The following is an 11,564-nucleotide window of genomic DNA, read 5'->3' as shown; positions in this document are numbered from 1 at the left end:
GACATTAGAGAAAAGTGAGTTAAATACATCAATTTCTAGGCTGTGCTTGCTCTTGTCACTGTAAAATGGGAAATAATCTCCAGACTGCACAAAAAGAAATCCCAAGTCAACCTACATATGTATATTAGTACATTTAACAGGGAGAAGGAAACAGCTTAGCTGCTCTCAGACTTGTCTAAGTTGTGGCTGGTTCTAAGCTGAAATGGCCAGGGTATCAAGCTGTGGTGCACTGATGTTCTGCTGCAGCTGATTATCTGAGATGCTACGTTTCTGAAGAATCCTGTGCCAAAAAGTGACCAAAATCTGGAAAGCTGTGACTGGAAATTAGAAAATATATATTCAAATTATTGGAAGTGACAAACTGATGGTAGTCTGACTAGAAAGAAAAGAATTGTGGGCACAAAGCAAATCTTTATGAGATACGTAATATTCAATATATGATTAAGATTGTGGCCTTAAACTCATTCCATCAGAGATGTAAATAAAACCTGCCAGTTTGGCTAATTTGTAAGGTGCTCTGCAGTAGCACATGTCCACTACTGAGGTTTCCTTAGTTGCTCTCCAGATCACATTGGCTGCAGTGGCATTGTGTGAAATGACGTTTGCTTTAGATGAGCAATCAATTGGTATATCTGTTTTGCATGTGTGACCTATTGAAGTTTTGATAGAAAATCAATGTCCTGCCAGTCTCAAATTATGTCAGCCATCCACAGGGATAACAGGAATACCAAAGGTACTCTTATTTCCTCTGAGCAGCAGCTTTAGCAAAGTGAAAGGACTATCATAAAGAGGCAGCAGGAGCCTCCCCTACTCTGCTTTCCTGGTCACCATCATACATCATTCTTGTGAGTTAAAAGTCTTCCTTTTTTTTTTTTTTTTTTTTTCCTAATGATGTGATCATGTTTATAGACCCACAAGCCATCTGAAATATTCCAACATTTTTAGATCCATTTTCCTAATGAGCAGAAACCCTGAAGCACCTGATGAGGTCTGTGAATTTCACTTTTCAAAACTGCAATTTTAAGATGCTTAACTTTAATCTGTCATCTCTTTCAGACTTCTCTGGAATATATAGGTTGCTGTTCATGAAACAATTGTTTTCGTTTTGATACAGTGTGCTTAGCCCACAGAAAGTATGGTAGCAAATCTGTTATGTGCTGTACATAATGCAGTTGTAAAGGGAACAGTAACATGGCCTAGCCTTTAAAAATAGTAGAGGCTTTATGTTTTTTTAAAAGGGCACAGGCACAGTTGTGCAAGGCTGAAAAAGGCTGGCATTGTACAGCTGCTCTTCTGGCTATGTCCTGTAACTCCTGTGTCTGACCTGACACAGAAAGCATGAGCTTTCCCATGTTCTTGTTCTGCAACAGGAATAGCTTCTGAAAGGGCATTTAACTGCACAAGTCATTCTGGATCCAGCAAAAGAGTACAGTGTTACATCAGAAACACAAAACTAATTGGAATATATTGGAATTTATATGTTTGAAAAAATAAGATAGGAAAAAACCACAACTAAATTCACAGTATTTTACTGTGTAGTATTAGCGTTCACAAAGATAACTCTTTATGGATGTGCCCGAGTTGTACTTCCTAAGAAAAAATACAACATAAATTTGTTAAAATGTCAAAGGGAAGAAATCCACACTGATGGGAATGTATTTTGATATCAGTGTTACATACATGTTGAAATTACATGGTCCCTGCAGTGGCTATTAGGGATGGTGACTGAGGGGCATCCTTGTTAAACCCTTTTTGTTTTACGAGACCTGGGGTAGAGGTTCTCAGGGGTGGCTGCAGTGAAAGGGAAGGGCAGAGGCTGGATGCAGTAGCAGCCATCTGCAGAATTGTGTTCCCAGGGCTGTGCTGTGTGCATATAAGGAAGAACATCTTAAATTTCAGTGTACCTGGAGCAGAAATTACATTGCTGCTACCAAAAAAAAAAAAAAAAATTGAAAACCCAGCACTGGAAGGATGGAATGCTGAGCATATTTTAGCACCTGTGGGTTTTTTAGAAGAGCAAAATCTGATGGATATGCTCTAGAAACCTTGTGCATGTTCTAATTCACTGTGAATGTTACCAACATCACTAATGCTTGCTGGTTTGGCTTGTACATTGAGACAGGCACTGCAAGTGTTTTAAGGATTTAAAATTAAAATTGTTAAAAGTGTTGGGAGCTATTGAGGCAAACCCTTACCACAAGTGTGTGTAGTGAGGACTATTTATTGTATTTATCAGTCTTTCTTGACTTAGGTGAATTCTTCAGGTTGGGCTTAAAAACTTGATGTGATCAGTAAATTGTGTGGAAAACAGCTGCTTACAGAGGGACACTGGCCATTTCTTATATATATGTGCAAGAACAAAATATGAGACTGCTTCTATCTCTGTCCTCTTCCATGGGGCATTTTACTGCAGGCATGCACCTGGGGGAGGAAAGCCACTTTATCAAACAAACACATTGCCCAGGAGCAGCAGTCAGCCTCCCATTTGTTCCCAGACCTGACAGAAGCATTGCAGTGATGTTCAGAATTGGAAGAGCTGCTGGCTATGGGCATCTTAATAAGCAGAGCAAAAATCCTATTTTGTCTTGGAAGGAATTTATTTAGTGCTGCCACCACAGGCAATTTTTTTTCTAAATGACAATGGCTGTGATCCTGACTAGGCCTGCAGGCAGAGATGCACGTTCTGATAGAAACAGGATCTTGTGCTAGCACTGAACTGACTATTACAGTTCAGATATTGCAATAGAGCCACTGTGTAGCTGGACAGCTTTTTGAATGCAAGACACAAGTTTTAGTCAGGTGTTAAAAATCATAATAAACCACAAAGTGTTGCCACTCACATTTAACTTCACAATTCTGGCTTTACTGCAGAACTAACTGTTCTGTAGTAATGAATTGCAATGAAATTTTGCCTAAGGTGTGGTGGTTTCCACAGCACAGCTCCACAAGAGGGTGCTGAGAACCCACTTCTAAATTTCTAGCACATTATAAATCAGGAAAATGCAGAGACTTGCAATGCAGCTGTCTCATGCAAATCACACTTGTGGTGTTATGAGATACACTGTACATACATGCATGGAAGTGGAAAACCAGTGCAAAAAGTGGCAGCTGCTATTAAATATAACCCAGACCTGCATCTACTGTTAAAGCAGGCAGGCAACGAGATGTTTTATGCTGAATACAGAGTGAATAGTATTCCTTGGACAGTGAGGTTGTCATGGCTCTAATGAAGGACAAGTCTTGCATTTTAAAGGGTGTTTTCTAAATCATAGCAGGTGGAAGATTTGTTCCTTTATTTGCAGAACTGGTACCTTTTGTCTGAAAGCTAGGCAGTTCAAGGCCTGAGATCCTGGAGCTTGCTTTTCTCCTTCATTAGTCCCTTTGAAATTGCTCTGTGTGGGCTTCCTGCATTTAACAAGATAGAGGATGCAGTTCAGGACTAATTCATTTAGTCACTCATCTTTTGTATTCTATTTGTAGTTACAGCTGGTTGTTAGGGGGGGAAGAGACTATTAGAGCTTCCTAGAGTTTGGATTTTTCCAGTGATGATTGTGAGCTGAATACAATGGGTGCTTGTGTTGTCATTCTACCTTATTGACTCTGATAGCATTGCAAAATGTTAATTTGGCTTGCTACTTAATCATTATAATACTTCACATTTCCAAGCATTTAATGCAGATTAGTGATTAAGATGCTTCTCAGGGAGGTATGTATTGTCATCTATTTTTTGGATGAGAAAAAAACTAAGTGTGTTTTGTGTGGGTGTGTGTGTGTGTTTCATCTGCCCCAGGCTCACTATAAGATTAGAGCCTCAGAGCTAAAAATGACTTGCTCAAGGCCATGCAGAATAGACTAATCCCCTGACTCCCTAGCTCTGCTTTAATCATTTGTTTTCTTAGCACAGTGTGATTTCAGATGCAGCCTTATGAGGTTTGACCAAGATGCAGCAGATAAAGACTCAGAGGCAGTAAATCCTTGGATAGCTCAGTAATTAAAACCACCTGGGTTTTAACGCATGTGTAAAATATATTTATATTCTAAAGAAGTTACGTATTTAATATAAATAAGTAAATATATATATATATATATATATATGTATTTACAAAGCTATAGAACATTGGTTTTGTTTTCAAAAGCTGTCATGAAGATGACCCACTTTTTTTCCCCCCCAGCAGGATTCTGTCTAGGATCTGAGAGCCCTGAAGATGCCTCTTTTGTGGACAAGGGCACTAAGGAATGAATGAGAGCTGATGATCTTCCTGTGTGCCAAGGGAAAGCCCTGCAGTTGCAGGTCTGGCTGCTCTTCACAGAGGTGTGGGCACAGTCCCAGGGTATCTTGGCCTTAAGTTACACAAGGCTGGCTGTGTGCCCTCTGGTTCTTTCTCAGGGTTTTGCTGAAGTGCAGCTGCACGATGAGCTGCAGCAGCCCCTTTGCTGTGGATTGTGCCTCTCACCCCTGTCATTTTCCACAGCCTCTGCTCTCTCTTGCCTTGCACACCACTCCCTTGGGGAAGTGATGTACTCGTGCTTTGGGAGAAGGAGTGGGTGCTGCAGGTTACTGAGTGTGCTGCTGCTTCTGCTGTAGCTGTTCTCCCATAAGGCACCTTCTGGCTGCCTGTTAGGGTAGCTAAGAAACCAATTACTCACATTCCTGACAATCAGCAAATAAATCAAGCTGCGGTGATGAATGAGGTGGGAGGGAGAGACAAGCAGCCTTCACAGCAGCACTCCAAAATGCCCTGTCCCTGCTGCTGCAGTGTTTCTAGGAATGCTGGAGGCACTGTACAGTGCATCTGCCTGTCTCATCTCGTGCCTGCCTGACAGGCAGCAGCAAAGTCACTTGTGCCCAGGGGCTGATGATGGAGGAAGAGGCACCCTCGGGGTGGAAGCTCCACAGGACTGGCACTCGGGGGACTCTGGGCCAGGGATGTCCCCAAGCTGCCATCGTGCCCCAAGGCCCCTTCCCACTGGGTCCTGAGGGGCTGAGCTGCAGGGGGGATGGACACCTCTCCTTACCCCTTCCTGTGCATCCCTGGGCTGTCTCCTACCCAAAATATGATGTGACAGCTCCTGCTGCCAGCCCACAGGGAGAGTGCAGCTGGCCAAGAGGCTTGCTGTGTTTTGTGAGCAACTGTGGCACTTGAGAAACCAAAGTTTTGTGTGCTAAGTGTGTATCTGTGTGACTTCCAGCCTGAGGGAACCAAGAACACACAGGGGTAATGAACTGGTGTGAAGAGAATATTCAGACCATGTAATTTTGCTGGCTGTTTTGCCACGTGTGTGTCCTGGCATGCTGGGACATGCTACTGAGGGCCAAGGCAGTGGCTTTAATTTTGGCTGCTCATGTTCCTGCTCATTTACATCAGCCCTGGTCTTTTGTGTCTCTTACCTCCTGAGTTGAAGCTGTTTAAGGGTTTCCCATAATGCTTCTCATTGCTTGTTTCTACTGAGTAGCAATCATCTTTGGACTCCAGCTCAAGTAGTTTCATTCTGTCAGTGGAGTTTAGGTGATGGGCCCGTGAGTGACCTGTGGGCATTGCTTCTCCTTGAGCCTTGGCCTTGCTTGAAATCAGTGCCCACCTCTGCTTCCTGCAGCTCCTGTGTCCCTGTTGCCAGGCTGGTCCTGAGAGCAGAGCAGAGCCGTCAATGGGAAAACATGCCAGGAAATCTCCCAGAATTAGGGACTTGAACCTCTCTTGAGCAAAAGCTCTTTCTGCCTAGAAGTACATTTCATCTAAAGTTTATGCTTCTGGAAATGATGCACAAACTCAAAGCTTTATCTGAATGCACTGAAGAGGCTTTAGCTGTGGGAAGGTGTGGTACAGCAGTTACAGCAGCTCTCTGATGCAGCCTGTGTGTCACTGGAGTGCACTAATGCTGAGTGTCCAGGACAGCGTGCCAGAGGAGGGAGGGTTTGCTCGAGGCAGTGTGTTAATACCTTATGGTCCTGTGTTGAAAACTGTGCTGGCATATTGCATTATGATGGTTTAGTATGTGTTTCTGTTTTGTATGAAACTTAGGGAAGCTGCATCTCTTCTCCTTCATGCATTAAATAAATTTCTTTTTAGATTTCAGGGGCTTACATTCCTGCCTTGCCATAGCCCCTCATTTTTTTGCTAATACTGACTAGTGCTCAACAAAAACTAGCAGTTCCTTCTGTGTTGCACAGCAAAATAAATGAAGTCAACTTCTATGTTAAATGTTAGGTTTTTATCTTTTCTTGCATTATCTTGACATGTACCCTGCAATATACATGAAAAAAAAAAGTCTTCAAAAAGGGAAGAAGGAAGAGAAATATCTAGGAAAGACTGTGTCTTCATATTTCAATACAAAACAGTCTTTATGTCTGTTGTAGCAGGGTGCTCTGTCTGTGGAGACAGGTTTCATGGGTCTGTAGTGACAAAACATTTAATTTTTGTGTTTTCTTTTGTGCTTGTCACAGATACAAGGCACTTCAAGGCCAGTCTCCTCCATGTGTGGGGTTGCCAGGCTGAGGGGTTTTTTTTATGCTCACAGCTGACATAAATGTAGCAGCAGGGTAGAGGCATAAGCAGCATTTCCTTTCCAAGAGAGGCACCAGCACCTCAGACCATCCCAGCAGTGCTTCCCAAACCAGGTTAGTGCCCAGGCTGGGGTCCTGGTGCCCCTTTGTGGGTGTGTTAATGTACAGAAATGGTTGTCAGTGTGTTCCTTGTTCCAGAGCAGCAGTGGGAGGTTTTGGTGAGGATGTGATGTGGCCCTTTCAGGTGCTGTTTATCCCACTCTCTTTGAGGCACCCTCGATGGCAGATGTGTCCTCATTTAGAATGGTGCCATTTTTGTTGTATCCCTGTGCCAGTCAGGCAGGCCCTGAATAAATACTGGGATTTTCTCACAGGAGATCATCTGTTCAGATCAATGCAGTGCTTTACATCCAGTGCCAGCTTCCTGCTGCTTTCTTGGATGCTGCTGCCCATATCCTTTTGCTTGCAGGGAGAATATTCCATTTGTGTCCCTGCCTCTAGCTGGGAATGAGATACACTGCTCCATTGTTTACCTCCCCTAGAAGCTGAGAGCTGTGACTCTCCTTTTGAGACAGTCTGTATTTGCATTCCCTGGGTTGGCTGGGCAACAGCTAATCAAATAATTACATTTAAAATAAGATTTAACAAAAAAACCACGTCTAAAAATAAAGGCAAGGTGTAGTCATGCTTGTCACCAACAGAACTAGTCAGCAGTGTGTGTTCTGGGGAATGTTTCCTGAGCAATTAAGGGCCATTTAATCTTTCTTAATGTACTTAACTTTATTTGTTGCATTTTAAAAATATTTTTAGATGTTCTATCTTTGCAGTATGTCTGCAGATCCATTATCATCTTCCATTCCTTTTCTTTCCGTTCTCCCCTGCCCCCTTTGCTTTCAGTACAGTCTTCTCACACAGAGCCTTGACAGGCAGCTATTCATACTTCAAGAGTTTCTGCTTGTAAGCTCCAGTTCTGTCCATGTTTAAAACATGAGTAAAAATAGCAATTTTGGGGTTTTTTGAATAATAAACTGATGGTCCCAAACAGATAATTATGCTTCCTTTATAAATAAGCATAACCCAGAAGCAGAAGAAATACTGTACTTTCCCCGTCCTCAAACCAAAGCTGGGATGTTCTGGGTTGTTCTGTATCATCCTTTTCTGCAGCTCTGATCAAGCATAGGCTCTCTGTAAATATACATTCAGCTATGTTTTAAAAGCATTGGGGTTTCAGACAGGAATTTTTTTTTTGTTTATTTTGCATTCCATTGTGGTGATTTGGAAGCTAGTTTTGAACTTTCCTGGTCTTGTGGTCAGAAACCTTCTAATTGTCAGCCCAGGAATCCAGGCATGGACAAGGACCTGTTATACTGGGTGTGGAGCCACTGCCCAGCCCTTGACCAGACCCAGTGTTTCTTTCTGCCAGTGCATAATAAATGCAGAATTTACAGCTTCTAATTTGTTCTGACTTTGGAACAGAGCTGCAGCATGGTGAGGTTTCTGCAGTGAGGTGAAAGGACACTTGAGGTCAGCTGTGGGCGAAAGGATCTCGCTGTGAGTTCAAAAGTGGCACAGAGTTTCAGGAACATTTATAATGAAGTGGCTGCAGCACGAAGTCCTTCTTATGTGTTTATTGTGGAACACAAAACAAGTTTGGTTAAAAGTCTTGAGTTTGCTGTGGCTATAAAAAACTCCATTGGCAAATGTGGAGGAGAGGAATTAAATGTAAGCAAGGAATAAGAGAAAATGGAATTTTAAATACCTGTTTCATAACAGTCTGATTTTGGGGCTGAGATAATAGACCACGTTACATACTGAGAATTAGTTTGTCTTGTGTGATATACCTTTCATTAGAAATATATTTAGCATAATGCTTAGCACCATGCTAGGCCTATGATTTTTGTTTGGTTGGTGCCCTGCTGACCTTGCAGCTGCCTTCTGTTCCTTGACACCCTGATGTCCTTACTAAGTAATATAAAACATTCTGTGTTGGCTTTGCTGGAGCTGGTGGTAGTGTGACAGTTGACCTCAGGAGAAGTGTTTTAAATATAAAGATCCAGCTGGATTTTGTTGGATATTCAAAATTATGAATTGGCATTTAGAAGGTATTTAAGAACCTGATACAAAGAAGGTAACAATAGTAGGTCTGAAAAGGTAGTGAGGACATTACCCAAAGTGTAGTGGGGCTGGGTGTTCAAACTCAGAATCCTCTGCTCATTTAGAAGTTCACAAACCTCTTTAATGAGAAGAAAGGTACCTTGTTACTTTTGATGTGGAAAGATGTCATCTTCCCTACATCATGCTCATCTCTTTCTGTTCACTGTGGTGTAATTAAATACACTGCAGAGTTTTAGGTTCTAAACTCCCACATCACACTACCAAGGTGTTCAGAGGCTTCTGAGCAGACACTGCACTGTGTGATGCTGTGGCAGCACTGGAAACAACTTCAGTTGTTTGAATCCACAGAATCCCAGAAGTGGAATTTGGTTGGAATGTGAGACCTTAAAGACCATGAAGTTCCAGCCCCTCTGTCATGGGCAGACTGTCATTTCCTGGATCAGGTTGAACACTTCCAGGGATGGGACATCCCTGAATCCAGAATCTTAAAATTGCAGTAGTATTGTTGTGGAATAAAGCAGTTCTTAACACAGCTGCATCCTGAACTCTGTGTGAATCATCCTGCTCAGCATCTGTGGGTCCCAGGTCACATCTGTGGGGTCTGTCCCCCCTGTCCTGCAGACTCTGTCCTTTGCAGGCAGCTCTGGCTCCCTGGGCTGACGCCGCAGTGTCTTGGTCACCATCCTCCGTTTGGTCTCATTAGGCAGAAGGATTTCTCAGTAGCTAATACAGTGTTTAATGTGTGTCTCTGTGAGGCAAATTCCATTTCAGGGCGGGCAGGGATATCAATATTCCGTGGCCTAAAGGCAGCCCAGCGTTCGGGAGCACATCAAGGTCCCTGTTGAGCTCAGCACGCTGATGCTGACGCATCTTGTTGCTGGGATTGGAAAGGGTCAAATCATTTGCAAATAGGAATGGGACTTTTAAGGCTTTTGGTTGCTTTGGACACAAATTGCTGTGGCTTGAGGAGCTTCAGCAGAGCTTGGCACAAACGCTGCTGTATCAGTTGTAGTGTAACACTGAAAGCTCTATGGAGATTTAGGCTTTTGTTACAGTGTTTACAGAGGATATTCGGACACACCTGACTACCGAATACCATGATATTGGTAGCACTTTGAAGTTGTTCTGCTTGGTTTGGCTTTGGAGACATCAAAGGTTTACTTGCAAAAGGGGAAAAGAGGGTTTGGCCTGGTGGGCACTCTGTGAATTGGTGAGATGCTCCTCTGGGAGCAGCAGAAGGTGAAGCATCAGCTTACAGACACTTCCAGAAGGGCAGAGTAAGCAGGTGCTGTTTTCTAGGAATTCCACCATTTACAGACAGGGGAGCCAGCTGAAAGCTGGTGTGTTAATAGGAACATGTGGAAAATGCACCTTTATTTTGTGGTTATATTCAATTATCTTATCCTTTAAAGCACACAGGAAAGCTGTAGCATTTTTCTACTATAGTTAATCTCTTTTTCTGATTAGTTGTCCATTCAGATATGATTCTTGGTACCACAGGGGAGGTATCAGTGGCTGAGCACAACCTCAGGAGCTCATGTGATCTACAATGGTATTAAATATTTATCAAACTCAGGAAGGAGTTTTGAGAGTGTTTGGGAAGGAGGAATAGACAGCCTGAGTTGAATGTTGATGGAGATTTCATCTTTTTGTGTAACTTTTCTCAGATTTTTTTTTTCTCCTCACATTTTCTTCTAATATTTTCTTCAATTAATGCATATTTCTTCCTGTCCACATTTAATGGTTGTAAGGAGCAGTGGTTAAATCTACCATTATGTAGAATATGAAAAATGGGATTGTTGTTCTCCTGCCTGTCGTTCTAGCAAGCCCCACACATTGATTTCACAAGTGGCTTCTTGGAGGCTTCCCTAAATATCAGGGAAAGTATGGAAGAAAATGGGCATACAGGTTTAGGAGTGATAGATGGGAAATCTAGAATAATCTTCTGAAAGGTCATGAAAATGTAGATAAGCCACTTCAATATGATACAATAAGGAGAATTGCTACACCAAAGTATTAAAAATAGTCAAAGAAAAGGGCTACAAGAATAATGGTTTTAGCAGCATTCTGAGCAGGAATTTCAGTGGGATAGGGAGGTTTGTGTTTCAGTAATTGTGCTTGGCCAAGAGAGTCTGTAAAATGGCCAAGGGGGCAGATGGCAGTGCTGTTCCAGTGCTGATCCACAGGCAGATGTGGGCACGAGTTCATCACTGCAATTCCTGCCACAGGGAGAGGAAGGAGCTGCAGCTTTCTGTACTTGTTCTTGTAACTGTCTGCAATATGCAAATATCCAAGAAATTACTGTGTTTTTAACTTGTAGTTCCTTAGCACTTCATAGAAGGGAACCCACTCATGAGGTGCTCACATAATAACCTACTGCAGCAATGGGAAAATAGGTCAGGTATTGCAAGAGAGGCAGTCTAGGAATCTACCACTGGAAAATCAAGTCTGTCAAAGTATTATGCAGTGGTAGCATCAGAATGCAGACAAAAATCATCTGTGCAGCAATGGAGAAAGCTGCAGAAAACCATCTCTAATGTCCTGTCTCACAGGATGGGGTGGTGCCTTCCTGAGGCAATGACAAGAAACTTGTGCACTCCCCTTTTCCTTCCTCATTTGCATGAAATCCACTGATTTCATCCTGTCTGCTTGTGGAAAAAATAAATTCTTCAGGGAGGGGTTCCCTACTGGCTTTTATGGGACTGTTAGGGAAGACTAAACCGGTTAAATGGATTGTTTTCTCTTGACAATGTTCTGTTAAATCAACAATTGTACACGGGGTGTGATGTGTGGCTTTTATCTTTGGGCAGCACAGAGATTAAAACCTGCTCTCCCTGAGCTCAGGGGCCTGATCACTGTTGTGGTGTCCAGCCTGCCCTGTTCTGCAGCCAGGCCCCTGAAGCAGGGACATGGTGGGAGATGCACGGGGAATGCTCTGCAGCAAGGC

The sequence above is a fragment of the Lonchura striata genome, chromosome 11 (genome assembly GCF_050655825.1).
Source record: "Lonchura striata isolate lonStrDom1 chromosome 11, ASM5065582v1, whole genome shotgun sequence".
NCBI classification, from domain to species: Eukaryota; Metazoa; Chordata; class Aves; order Passeriformes; family Estrildidae; genus Lonchura; species Lonchura striata.
The sequence above is the reverse complement of the archived record's forward strand: the minus strand, read 5'-3'. Positions refer to the sequence as shown.